The sequence below is a fragment of the Drosophila persimilis genome, unplaced genomic scaffold (genome assembly GCF_003286085.1).
Source record: "Drosophila persimilis strain 14011-0111.01,24,50 unplaced genomic scaffold, DperRS2 tig00000697-arrow-arrow-pilon, whole genome shotgun sequence".
NCBI classification, from domain to species: domain Eukaryota; kingdom Metazoa; phylum Arthropoda; class Insecta; order Diptera; family Drosophilidae; genus Drosophila; species Drosophila persimilis.
In genome coordinates, this window is record NW_020825338.1 from 238,397 (window position 1) to 250,830 (window position 12,434).

The window sequence follows — 12,434 nt, forward strand, 5'->3', positions numbered from 1 at the left end:
GCAAGTGGAAAGTCCCATTGGGGGGAGAGCTGGAACATGTCATGTTTGTTATAGTGTTTTCCCACAAAGTACAGTACAGTACAACGGATATCGAAAATCGATAGCAATCGATATGCAAAAGCTTTTCCATAGAGTCCCTGCGCGTGGTAATAGGTCAGCAGGGAGTGGGGTGGGGCTGTGAACGAGTACGCACACATATGTATGTCTGACAACTGCAATTACTTGAGTCAGAAATGGTAGAGCTCCACTGGCACGGGCACTGGCACTGGCACTGGCGCCTCCTTTAAGCTGTTTCCTGAGGAAGAGCATGGGGAGAAGGGTGTAGAAGAGCTGTGGCAAAGGAGCGCCAAGCAAATGAACTTTAATTAAATTCTTCATATGCTTCTGCGTAATTCTTTCATCCTCTTCCTCTGGCTCTGGCTCCAGCTTCCTGTTTCCTTCTTTCATCCTGCCCCACTTCCACTCCCCGCTCCACTCTTCTGCTGCTTCTGCTTTCTTGAGCAATGCCATTATAAAATGCGGTAGGGAGGCAGGCCCAGAGGTTTTGCGGTTCTAAATGGATTTTTGGGCGAGGCAAAAGTTTTGCTTCAAGGCTTTGTCCTTGACTGGGAAGAGCAGAGTGGGGGAGGTCGGAGGAGTCGGAGGTCTCGAGTGGCGTGACACAATCGCTTGGAAATCTGACCAGACCAAGAAGCTACCTCTACCTCTACGGGTACCCTTTCTGGTGTGTTCTGTACCTACCCTATCTGTCCAGGTATCTGGATCTTCAGGGATGCGGGAGACGATTTGCCAATGCTCAATTTAAGTGATTGAATTGCCGCACCACCTTTGCTCACCCCCTCATTCTCTATTAAGAGTTTGTAGTGTAAATAAAATAAATTAAAAATGTTTCTTTTATGAACTTTGCTGTCAACTTTCACACCTCTGTCCACGAACTTTGAATGATACTCCGCTTGTGTCCCACCCACCCACTAAACATCTCTCTACATTCCTCTTCCTTTTCCTGCTCCTGGTGCAAAGGTCACAAAACTTTTTAAACATTTTCCTCCTCCTCCTTTCAGTTTTCCGTTCCGCTGCTCTTGACACCACAGTGTCCAGTCCTCCCGTTTCCTTTCTTTTCCTCTCCTCTCCTTTCCCTGCCTATCCTGTCCAGTGCAGGTCCAGGCCATGATATCCTCCCACCCCCATCCCCGTCGGCATTCCCATTGCCACTGCCCCATCACCTCCCCCCTCATTATGCGCACAATCAGCAAGGAAAAACAAACTTCATTTTGATAAAAGTAAACGAGCTTCATTTTCGTGCAGAGGAAAAAAACTAAACAGAAACTTTTCCAGCTGCGCTTTCGCTAACCTCTAGCCCCTCTACTCTGCGCCCCGCCACTCTCTCGCCTTTGTTGTTGCTTTTGTCAGCTTGACGCCATTTTGTTTTCTTACTTAAGCCTGTACTGTACTGTACTGTACTGCTATTCGTTCCTGCCCTCCCTTCCCCCTGTATCCTGCCTTACCCCTGTCCACGAAATTTTTGTGCATATTCTGCAAAAAAAAACATAAAATGCTGGAATGGAAAAGTAAACCAGAATAGGAGTGGAAACGACCCATGGGGCAAAGGCAGAGGCAGGGGCAGGGGCAGGGAAAATGCTTAAAATTAGCACAATTAACTTTAATTGACGTAATTTTTAGTGACGCCTGCCAAGAGGAAGGGGTATACGAGTTGGACCTAGCGTTAGATAGTTAGTTAGAAGGTTGGCTGGTTGGGTGGTTGGGTGGTTGTGGCGGGTGGAGCGTTAACAAGTTCATAATGACAAAATATGCATTTTCAGCTTTTGGACACTTCTGAATGGCACCCAAATTACACAGAATCAAACTTCCAACTGTAATCCCCTCAAGCTCATAACATAAGAGTGCATGAAGGCATGAGCTCATGAAGGGTATGAAACGGGATGGGGTAATGATAATCAATCCCATTTTGAACATATGTATGTAGGTGCACTGGGGATGGGCGAACGTCAACTGTAATCAGATTAGGTTAGTCGAAGTAATCCCTATCAAAGATAAGGCAGTAGCAGTATACAGGTATCTTAAATAGAGTACATTCATTTAAATACAAATCATCTCTCTACTTATATTACTAATAAACAAGTTTTTCACAGGTCGTCGTCCAATATTTTAGCAGCATCAAATATATCAATTTTTGAATGTTTCTGTTTTCTAAGCAATCTTAAATGCAAATGTATATTGAATGGTTATAGATTGTAATTACTTATTCAACTCGATGAATAAAATGCGTTGAGTCGTTCGTTTGGAAAATGGAGATACCAATCGAGCAAATGGAGTGAAAAGCCCTAGAGCTCCTGCGAACCGATTTCCGCTCCCACTCCCCTTTCCCACCCAAGCTGCATCGCATCTGCTCTGCAGACTGACAGCAGGGTGGCCGCCTATGCATCTTAATAATGTCACCTTGTGTCATCCCTGGCTTTTGTTCCAATTTGTTTGTACCTTTCTTCTGTATTTTTTGCTGTTGTTACCTCTGCTTGGGCTCAGCCTGGTGTCTGCCTGGGCCCCCTGAATTGTTCTCTGCTTAGGCTCTGCTTTGGCTCTGCTTGGGCACTCTGCTTGGTCTCTGCTTGGGCCCTCTGCTCATTCATTAAGCATTTCGAATGGCTTTCTTTGGATTTGCTTTGTCCGCCCCCGCCCTCGCCCTCGCCCCCGCCCCCGCCCCGACGCGTGCGTCTTCTTGTTCTACTCCTTGTTCTTGTTTTTCGCCTGCTTTGTATTCTTGTTGCGGCATTGTTCTTGTTGTAATCTGTAAAGTCTGCATTACTTCAAAATCCTCAAAAAACAACGCGAGAAAACAACACGGGGGAGGGAGGGAGGATAGGATGCGCGGTCGGTGGACAAGCCACCCCCAAAAATGGCAAGCAGCAACAACAGTTCGCCGGGAATATCCCCCTGCGCTTCCTCCAATGCTCTTTTTATACCCTTTGCAAAGGGTGTTATTACTTTAATCAGATCTTTGCGCACGGGAAGAAAGAAGCATTTTCGTCCCCATGAAACAACCCAGTCGACGCCATTTCCTTCTTTTCGTCATCCGGTTTCGTTTCAAACGAGTTGTTCATATTTCCAGAAAGATCAGGATATTTTTTTGTTTTTCAAGACATAATTAAAGCAAGCATCATATTATGTCATCAAAACCCAATCATCGTTATCAATAGAAGCAATGGATCTGCAAGGGTATATGTAGGTAGTTTCGTCCCTGGTCCCTTTCTGTTGCTTATTTCTAGAGTGGATGTGGATGATTGGGGGGATAGGGGGCTGGGCGGAAGAAATTTACTTTGTCGCAGTGCCATTTATTTTGGCTTTTTTGTCACTGACGTTCGTTTGCCTTTTGCCTCTACGCCTTTGCTCTGTTTCTGTTTTCTGTGTTTTCTGTTGTTTTTGTGCGGCTGCTTTTGATTCTACTTCTTCTCCCTTGATTTTTTCTTCTCATTCTGTTGTTGTTCTTCTGCTGCTTCCTCCTCTCTCTCTCTCTTTGTCGTCATCATCATAATCGTCAGTTCTTTTCTCACTCACCCGCACACACTGGCTGGCCCTCTCTATCAGCCTCTCTCTCTACCACTCTCTCTCTCTCTCTCTCTCTCTCTCTCTCCGTCCTTTGCTTATGGGCGCACATGCTGTCACTGTCCCCCACGACTCCACGACCACCCCACTTCCCATCGTACTACTGTTCCTTGTTGAGTTAAGAAAACACCCAAAAGAAGGGACCCACGGATCCATCCATACACCAACACCCACACCCACTTCCATCCCTCCCCCTTTGTGTGGGTGTGTATGTGTGTGTGCGTTTTTATGACTCTTATCTTGTCTTGTGTTGTTGTTCCACTGCCTCATGTCACCCTCACCCATCCCCTCTTGAATTTTCCACTTTTGCATTGCATATTTCAAGGCGCAATTTTTCGTGTCAATAAAATAAAATCGATATTGTGGCGCCCCCTCGGGCTGGTCCCTGCTCCTGCCTTACTCTGTGTTTGCCCGCTTTCTTTTGGCAATTTGGCCGGGTTCAACAACTTTGTTCCACATACGCGTAGTCGCTTCAAATCGCTTGAGAACTGCCATGTCAACATGGGAGCGACCGAATCGGATGGGATGGGATAGGATGTGGAAGAGATGGGGCTCGGTGGAGGCTGCTTGAGGGGTATGAAACTCTGCTGCTGAAGAGCCCCAAATGCAAGTCTGGGACTCTGGGAGTCGCTGCTTGCCCTCGCAATTATAGTTATGATTCGGCGATATACACGTTTGTATGTGTGCAAGGCATCGACATCCTCCTTCGTTCTGTACTCCCTTCTTTTGATTGCGTTTGTTGCAGCTCTGGAATTTGGCCGATTAAAGCTAAATATATGCCTAATACATAAGCTAAGTACATACGTAAATCTCATTTGCCTACATCCCTTTGCCCTACGCCCCGCTCCTCTTTCAAATGAAATTTCTGAGGCAAACAATGTTCTAATTAAGACATTGAAACCCTCCTCTCGGGGCGTGTTGCGGGGGGTCGTCCAGGCATAACAAAACTTTTCTTTCCAGCCATAGATGACTGAAAGGATGAGGTTGTGATGGCGGTGGCCGTAGCCCAACAAATTAAATAGATATCAAAGCGAATTTGAAGCGCATTTCAAAGCCGTGTCGGCAGGAAGGGGGTTGTTTCTGTCGTCACTATGCAAAAGAGCCTCGGGCGAGACCAGCTCAGCGCCCATTTAGCTACACACACATACCCACACACCTATTATCGCTATCTCGGTCGCACCGTTGCGTCTTGAATGAATGCTTGAAATTGGGTTCTTTTGGTATTGGCAGCGAACGCAGAAAAGTATACTACGAAATATTCTCCACACAAGCATCGGGGATAAAGAAAATAGGAGAGACAGCAAAGAGAGAGAAAGATAGAGACAGTGAGGGTTGGGGAGGGGGTGGGAGTGGGAGTGGGAGTGCCAGCGGGACCTGGCTACACAGGTAAACCAAAATAAATTCAAAATAATTTGTGTGTAAAATAGACGAGCAGCAAACGATGTTGTCGACGCCACCCCTTAACCACCCGGCAACCCACCCCCTAACCAAACACACGTTTCTCGGGCAGCACGACACATGCGATGAGCGTGGTGAAATCTGCCGCCGGCATCGAGAACCTACCACAAAAAACGGTGGCAACGCTACCAACCCACACCCACAACCACCTCCAGTGGCAGTGGCACCTCCCCAAAGGCAGACCAGGGCTGGATTCCACCTAAAAGGCTGCCAAAAAGGTATTTTCCTCAACAAGGCCAAAAGTTTAACAAACATTGCGGAGTGAAAGAGAGAGAGGGAATGGTTGAAGAGGCAGAGGCGGAGGGGGGTGAGTGGGTGATGGAGTGGCAAAGAAAGAGAGAGCGAACCCTGGAGGCTCATGAGGCGAGCACAGATAAAGCTCAAGCATTAGCAACTCTTGAGAAAGTTGCGCTGTGCCCAAGGCACTCCTCCCACTGTTCCACCCACTGTTCCACCCATTGCCATTTCCCAACAGCTCCCTATGGGTACACACACTCACACACACACACACACACATACAGAGACAGACAATAGTTATTGTTGCCACCGTGTTGCACAATGAAAACACATTTATCTACGGCTGTGACTGTGCGAGTGTGGCAAGGTCGAGCATTCATTTGCATTCGCATTCAAAATCAGATTCAGATTCAGCTTTCAAGCCATTGAATCGTCCTTTCTCAAATCTGAGCCCGAACCCGAACCCAAACCCATTTCAATCACCAAAAACATTTAACTGAAAGCCCGATTGACTTAATATTCAAAAACTCAGCAGGAACAACTCATTTAAATTATGAATACAAAATACACCCCAAACAAAGCTGCCCAAAGTATGCAAAGCAGTACAATCCCAATTCCATGCCAGGATCCAGCCATCAGGCTACTGCAGATGGAGAATCCTGCCTTCTACTATGTACATACATATGCATATTACCCTAAGCTTTGGCTTCTTCTTTCTCCGGACCTTTCTGTTTCCCCACTTTCCACTTCATTCACAATAAACATGAGAAATCGTGGCCTGGCCGAAAGTTGCGCTGTCCAGGGCAAGGGCCCTTCCACCAAGGGCCTGGCCTTTCCATGAGGGGAAAAAGAGCAAAGATAAATGCAAATAGGCGAAATAACTAAACAGCAAACGCAAGAGCAAAAGCAGCAGCAACAAAATGCCGAATCGTGCGAAACGAAGCATAGCAAAAGGCAAACATTTAAATTAAAAACACGTCGACATCAACATTTTGCCAACACCACAGCCACCTACAAACACACACGCACAAACAAGTCCTTGCATGCGCGAAGGTTTGTGTGAACTTTAGATTTGGGTTTTGGTTTCGGGTTTGGGTTTGCTTGTTGGCTGAGGTCGCTGTCGGATTGTGTCAGGACTCTGCGGTGCCCAGTGGGTCAGGAGATGGGTTGCAGAGCTTTTATTCGATTAAGCATAAAATGAACAAGCTATCGATGACATTTGGAGAAAGCAAAGATATTTTATTCAGCTTTAATTCAATAATTGGCTTGTTAAAGTTATTCGGTAACTTGAAGAGCCTGTTCATGGAATTCTATGGCTGCCATTAAACTTTCCATTAGTGAAGTATGGAATAGATTGACATACATTTAAGCCAAATGTAGCAAACGATTCCCCACGAAATTCATCCGAAAAAGGGCTTAGCGGTAGGATATCTCTTCTCCTCCCTCTACCCATCTCTTAATCCCATCTCTAACCACACATGAATTGCCCCAAAATGGTTGGGGTACAGATGGTAACAAAAGCTGCGGAAAAACAGAAAATCAGCAAAAAAATGGAAAGGAAAAAACTATCTTCTGGCATTCAGTGCTAACCACTTAATTTTCCGTATCATTGAGAAGGGATATTAAAAAGCGATTGCCGCTACTTAAACCCACCAACACACACACACACACCCTGAAAGACGGTATATGAGGGTTGGTGCGGTGAAAGAGGTGGTAGGAGGGGAAAACAAATTAACTCAACTGTCAACCGCAAAATCACAACAGATGCAGAACAGTCGCCACTCAATCACTGTATTTGTGCCCCACCTTCGAGGACCCTTCTAAAATGCCACCACCTGGGGATCCGGATCTGGATCTGGACCTGGATCCGGGTCCCACTAACACGCACACATGAAGCATGGTCAAAGGAATAAAGGGGTAGCCAGCAATAAAGTATTTTGTACATATCCTGGCCCCGAGCTCATAATATGACACCATCAAAGGCGACGGGGAGGCAGAGACGAATATCAATAGGCTTTTATTTGCGCTCGAAATCCTCGTCTCCTTTACACAGACACATACAGACTTACAATACACACGCAGATCAATGCACAGCTCGCAACACTGACTTATGTAGTATACTTTTGTGCGCAGTTTCTGTTGCCTTTGCGTTTGTTTCATTCTATGTCCGATTTATTTACGACATAAGCATTTTGCTCCTGCTCGCCATCATGGGCGTGGCCAGTTCGGGTGGGGCGAGCGATGTGGTGGGCTGATTTGTTCGGCTGTCGAGTGCCTTAAACACACAAAATCGGAACTCAATGGAAAATTCTTTCTCCTTCCACAACCGCAGGGAATGCTTTCAGTTTCGCCCCCACATTTCCCCGCCAGAGCCATGGCTTCTGGTCCTCTCTATAAATTTATAATCTACCCCCCTCCCCTCCCTCCCGTGCTAGTTGTGTCTCCTTCAACTCAGTTTAGTCGTTTTCTGCTTGGCTGGCCACACACTCGTTTGCCCATAAGCGCTGCTCCACACATACATACACACACACACACACACACACACACACAGACGCAGAAATTTAATAATAAAAGTGAGCGTGATATGAATGAAGGGGAAGAGTGTGGCCAGGATTGTGGGTCAAATGTTGTACATCATCAAATTTACCGCTCGAGTGGTTCATAAAGTGCGTGGAACATCGCCGGACGACTACAACATGCATCGATGAAGCCATTCGATTATGCGATACGAGCACAACTATCGATAATACCGTAAGTACATGTATATCGCAGCTCTCTGTCGCTCTCTCGCTCTATCTCGTTCTGTCTCTCTAGCTTCCTTATCTCTGTCCTCGTACATTACTATTAATCAATAAAGAGCACAAATCAGCGCTTAAATGGCAATTGACTTTTATGGTTACCTTCTGCTACCCACCGCCCCTGCGGTGCCCCTCCACCTTCCTTTGACTTCCTCTGCGGAGCCCCACCGCTGTGCGGTGGCGACACATGTGGCCGCCAGAGGCCGCCACGCATACAGTGCCAAACTAGACTGGATCGCGCATGCGAGACGTTAAAAAGTCATTACTTTGACTGCAGCACTAAAAATTTGTCTTGTCAGAGGGAGAGGGGTGGGGGTGGCAGTGGGGCTGTCGTCTGGTGGCTATTGTCGCATCCAAGTGCCATACACACACTCACACACACATAACACATAATGTGCCTTGCATAGACAACACTATGAGCTTGTTTCGCCTTCTCTTTCGATCCACTCCTCCCAGTGGATGTGTGAATGTGTGGGTGTGTACTCTTGTGGGTATGGCACTTGAAATATTTAAACGATAAAGTACACCAAGTCACAATTTGTATGTGCGCGATGTCAGTGTGTATGTCTGTGTTTGCTTGTGCCTAATAGAACCCAAGCGAGAAAGGCATCCAAACACCCGCACACACACGCACACTGTGACAGGGGTCCATGCCTGGGCCTTCGCTGGCCATTAACTTGCTGCTGCCACATCTGGGAGGCGAGGCGAGATGGTTGAAGGTTTGGAAATTTGGTGGCAGCAGATGAATTTAATAGAGACGCCACCAGTACAAGACTTGCATTTCCCTCATAGTGTGTGTGTGTGTGTGTGTGTGTGTTGGTGTGTCGACCATTATGCGCCGCAACGCATACAACATTATTTTATTAAGTGAGACGAGGCCAACCAAGGGGGGGGGGGGGGGGGGCCGAAACAATATGCGTTGCCGTCTTTCCTCCAACGAGCGGAACGTGTCAGACAAAGTCCGCCAAACCACAGAATGGGGCGTGGAATAGCGACAGAGGCTGGCATCGTTGAGATCACATTCTGCGGTTGCATGCCACAGCACCAAAGCAGACCAAAAGCGAGGCATCTGATTCGGTCTATCCTGCAAAAAGGCGATGATTCATCGCCCTTACCTCTCACTGTATTACCCTCTACATCTCAATCAGTGAGAATGAACCAGAAACAGTACCAATCGATTGAGACACCAGAACTTTGAGTCATTTACATACGTATGTATGTTCATTACGCACATGCATTTTACATATTTACATACATACGTACATATGTACCCACATAGGTATCAATGAATCTTCTTGAAGCCATCTTTCAATGAACCCTAACCCTAACGTATCCCATAGTATCCTCAAGCGATACTCTACTATCCTTATCGATAGTCTTGTGCCGATGTCCGCTGCTCATCGAGTTTTAAGTGCGATAACACAAACACTTCCACATCATTAAGTAGATTCATTTGTTCGTTTAGTTTCATAATTTCTCATCATTTCTCATCATCATCATCATCGTCATCCTCAACATCAATCTTCAATCCCCATTGACTCGTCTGCTGCTGCTGTCCCTGCTCAGACATGGACCTGTCTGCACGTACAATTGACTGACGGAAGGACGACCGACCGGACGATCGGACGGACGGACTGGTTAACTGAGAGAGTGGGTGAACGAATGAACGAATGAACGAATGACTGAGATGTCTATCCATTATTTGTCCGTCTCCGTCTGTGTGGTTTATCCTTCACTGTTGTCTATCTCTGTGATGTCTGTGTGGATAAATTTCATTATCTGCAAACGCGCACATAAAATTTTGACATCAAATCAATTTCTGTAACAAACTCGGGCTGCCCTCCCCACCCCTCCCATCTTGACACCCACGATTTTTAAGCTTTTCTCCTTCGAATATACGAGTATGTATGTATTTTGTCTTATTTTGAATGAATGTGCAAATAAAATTAAATTTAATAGCAAATTTTATGTGACAAATATTGCGCTTCACTTGACTGCCACACGACCTCTCTTCCCCTCCACCCCACCATATTTTCGCCACTCTAGCGCCACCCTTAGTCCCCACTCTGCGCACCCCTCGTAATTCCCTTCCAGACTTTCTTCCATATGAGGCGCATAGCCCACTTTTATGGCCCTCAAATGGTCCGTTGGATCGGAGGGCGTCAGTTGACAACAAGCGATGTGCACCCTGCCTTTGCTCCTGCCCCTTCCGCTTCTGCGGGTCTAACTGCCGGCGTGCTGATAGCCAAATGGGATTTGGGGAATATGCCAGGACACGGACTCGGACTGGGGACCACGAATGGGAGATGTAAATAGAGTCGGGCCAGGAAATGGATCTAGAGCCGGAGCAGAGGCAGAGGCAGAAGCAGGACCAAGGCAAGGCCGCTGCTGATGATGACGAATGGGAGTAGCTCGACGATTGGAAAGGGAATGACGAGAAGGCAGAAAGAGGGAATGGGAATGAAATTGGGAGAGTGAAAAGGGGCGTGTGGATGCATTAAAGTGTCAAACTGAAGTTGCCCGACGGCGGATTTTCGAGGGCTTGGCCTTTGATTTTCTTTCATTGTTAGCTCTGTCAAATGTTTGTCCCACCCCAGCCAGCCTCCCACCCATTCTTTCACTCTCTCTTCCCAGGTTTTTTTCGCCATCTGTAACTTTCTCCGGACAACATTTGCCAATGAAATGAAAAGAAAGAGAGAAGAGGTCAAGCAATGACCTGAGGGAATTATAGTCCGGCACTCCGGCTGATGCATGAATGAATGGTCTGTCGTTTCTCAGAGTTCGATTCATTGAGAAGATAACTGCTTGTGAATTCATTCTTTTCAAATTGAAGCTATTGAATAATTTGTGCAGATATATGGAGGCATATTCTTACAATAAATGAGTGCTAAGTGAATGATCTCTGAGTCAATGCTAAATGGTTGCTGAATACCTTGATCAAAACACTGCATGGAACTACCTTTTCTACTACATTATAATATTAATTCACGATCACTTATCTTCCCAATAAACCCTTTTCCATGACTGTACTGTGCCAAACGTTTCTTTGGGGACTGGACTGTCCTAAAAGCGCGAATAGTAAATGATACAAACTTATTATGTTCAAAAGAAAATCCAAGGATGCGAAAGCTCTGCCAATTGAAAAGTAATCCAATCGTGGAAGCCGGCAGAAAAGTGGAAAATGGAAAGTGGCAAGTGGCAAGTGGCGAGCGGCAAGAGGCTGGATGGTGAAAGAGGGGTGGTGGGACGGGTCAGCAGGAAGCCATGGAAAGAGGTCACAAAAAGCGCAGCCGAAAATGCAATATTGCGATTTTATAACACAAATTGCTTATAATCATCCAGCAGCAGCGGCAGAAACTACAAGAACTGCACCACCAACAAACACACCAATATAAATACAGCTACACCAACAGACCCACCAACAACTGCAAAAACATCAGGAGAGAGAATCCGTCGAGGCAGCAAGAGCAGCAGCAGGAGCAGGAGCAGGAGCAGGAAGAGGAGTAACAGCAAGCGGAAAAAGCGGAAATGCACGTTGTAATGGCCTGGAAGTGGGCGGCTTATGGACAGGGTACTGGGAACAGCCATAAAGTGTGGCCAGAGGGAGCAATGCGGCAGAGAGGGAAGCAGCAGCAGCTGCTCCGGGCGCGGCTCCAGGTCCGGGCTCGGCTTCGTGCTCCGCTCCGCTCCACTCCCCTCCTGCAGCACCACTCTGCATGGGAATGGCATAAAAATCATATTTCCGTTTTATTATTTGCTGTTAATGAAAATGCAAATAAAATTGGATTTTCCATGCCGCACAAAAAGGCAGCAAAATTAAATGTTGTTGGTCTCGCTCCCGTTACGGCTTGCTGGGTGCTGGGTGCTGGATGTTGGATGTTAGATGTTGGTACTGCTCTGCTCCAAATGTATTTCCTGGCGCACATTTCAAATAAACATTTCGGTTTTTTTCTTGCCTGTGTATGTGTGTGTGTGTGTGTGAGTTTTCAGCATTTCAGTCCGAGTTTTCCCACACTCTTATGCTGCTACTGTCGCCGTCAGACGACAGATGAAAAGCCAACAAAAAATAAGCGAAAAATCATTGGAAAAGCCAACGAAAATTTGCTTCCCCTCTGGACCCATGGGCGTGTGGCCGTGTGGGCGTGTGTGTTTAGATTTAATTGGGTCACGTAATTAGCAGCTTGTTTGCCGATGTTGATGCATATACTCGCAGAGGAATATGGGGGGACACGGGCATATCTGCGCATCGCAAATTTGATTACCCAAAAGTGTGGCAGAGGCTGGAAAATTACGGGTTCATTGTTTGCTGATTGGGTGCGGGTG

The 12,434-nt window shown here is 46.6% G+C and overlaps 1 protein-coding gene across 7 annotated transcripts in view; it reads right to left on the reverse strand.

Moving 5' to 3' along the window:
* LOC6602756 (amyloid-beta-like protein) overlaps positions 1-12,434 on the reverse strand; it is a 51,272-nt gene that overhangs the window by 30,611 nt on the left and 8,227 nt on the right. The window lies entirely within an intron of this gene.